Below are 2,321 nucleotides of genomic sequence, written 5' to 3'. Positions count from 1 at the left end.
AGGTAATATATGATGAGCCCTTAGAGTCTGATTAGGAGATTCATGGGATTTAGAGATGGAGGGAAAGGTGGAAGAACACTGCACATTAATGGGATAGTGGAGAAAAGGCACAAAGCTCATAGGCATGCATGGAAGAAGCTTCATGAAAGGAGGTGATGTCACAGCAGGACAGAAAGATATATTGGAACCAAATTATGAATGGTCTTCAATGACTTGTGAAAGAGCTATACTGCTTTAGAAGCAAACGGTAACATAGAAAACAATTTGGCTCCATCAGATATGGCAAGTTTATGAGAATGCTTTTACTCTTTTCTGTTAAAGATGATCTTATTGCAAAGATTGATAAGCATTGACCATCTTTCCTCATTTTAGAGATAAGCAAACAAGGGGCTAGCGATTGTATGCTAGACCCAAATTCACCTGAACAAATAAGGGGCAAACCAGAGAAAGGATGGGCTTACAAATCCCTCACCCAGTGTTCTTCCCACAAATATAGTATCTCTTGCTTAAAGCAACAGATCTAAAATCAAAGATAATAATTTAATGCCTTGACTTGCTTACTAACAAGAATGTATTTAGCTTCTCTCTTGGAGACATTCACGCCAACATTTTTCTCTTGGTAGCAGAAGCACAAAAGCATGAGGGCCCTGAGCAAACTTGAGGGTCTTTCCCACTGGTGAAAGTCAGGTTCTTTGTGCAAAGACATCTACTCAGAGCAGAGCCCACAATACCCTCCTCATTAACAGCAGCAGCTGTGGAGTGAAATGATGCCTGTAAGGAAATGCAGTCCTGCACAATATCAGCTAGAAATTGAATCAAGACTGTCCAAAGGAGAACATAAGTTGTATGTTCCTGGAACAGCTGGCTGTGTAACTGGTGAAATCAAACACAGAATTCCTCCATGGCCCAGTAAAAGCGAGAGTTTGGACAGGTTCCTAAGAGAAATCCCGGTAAACCTAATTCTGTACTTTTATCAGTTTTCCTCCTACACTTTCTCAGTCTTTCTATGACTCTTGGCTGAACTTGTTGATCCTACAAGATTGAAAGATTCCTTGAAGAGTCTGATTTTTCCCCATTTTTACAGGACATTCAGAGGATCAAAAGACCCCAGTCTGCCTTCTATCCCAGCTCCTGCTGTACTAACACAATAAACCTTTCAGACACAACTAGAAATCCTGCTCGAGATGGTTTCTAGAGTATATTAACTGTTGAAAATATATGTGTGTGTGTGTGTATTTTAATCCTAAAATTAAAAGTTAACTTAATGTGTCTATTTAGCTGCATGAAAATAAAAGAAAGATTACAATTCTAGAGCTCACTTGAAAACAGTTATGTGCTCCCTAAAATACAATTAGGTACTAATTCTCCTACCTTGTTCTAAGAAGAGTGCCAGGAATGTGTGGTGAGCCACACAATGGTGAAACAGGAATAGCTTACTCTCAGCTGAGGAGGCCTCTACTACCTTCCCTTCCAAATCACTATCTGTTTCACAGGGGTTTTTTTTGTTTTTGTTTTTTCTTTTTCCATTTAGACACTCTCTAAACCTTGTAGGAACAGATCAGGCAATGAATACTGCTTTGGGGGTTGATGGGTTTAACTATCTATGATTTTTTGCCCTATCTCAAGCTCTACTCTTAAGTCCCTAGAGAATAAATTAAGAGTATCCTTGCTTGGCCACTGTATAGACCTTCTCACCAGTACTTAAAAGAGAATAACTATCCCCACAATAATTCATTTTCTTGAAGATTCTTGAAAGAATTTTCCATATCTTAATTTCAGTTATTAAAAAGCTTGATATTCCCTGAACACATTCTAAACACACTATTTCTTAATTCAACATTTATCTATTGTATCAGTTATTGCTCTAGAGATCAGGGATGATATAATGACAATATCCTTACTTTCCTTAAACTTAAATCTAGTGGTAAAGAAAAGCAATAAATAAATAATGGAACATAAACACAAAGACACACAGACAGGTTTTATGTAGAAAAAATAAAACCAGGCAAAGGGACTGTCTTAGTTACCTAGCATGGCCATAACAGTGAGTGACTTGAAATATATATATATATATATTTGTTGTGGCAATATATATAGTTGTGGCAGCTAAAAGCCCAAATCAGGGCATCAGCTGTGTAGATTCCTTCTATGAGTTTTCTCTCTCATTTCTGGTGTTCCCTGGTAATGCTTGGCATTCCTTGGCTTGTAGATGGGTCATAGCATGTTGTCTGTTTTGCCCTGTGTTAGAGTCTTTATGTGTGTTCTATTCTTTTATATATATATATATATATTCTTTATGTGTGTTCTATTCTTTTATATAT

This window comes from Chrysochloris asiatica, unplaced genomic scaffold, assembly GCF_000296735.1.
Source record: "Chrysochloris asiatica unplaced genomic scaffold, ChrAsi1.0 scaffold00207, whole genome shotgun sequence".
Classification (NCBI taxonomy): Eukaryota; Metazoa; Chordata; class Mammalia; order Afrosoricida; family Chrysochloridae; genus Chrysochloris; species Chrysochloris asiatica.
This window is presented reverse-complemented; position numbering follows the sequence as displayed.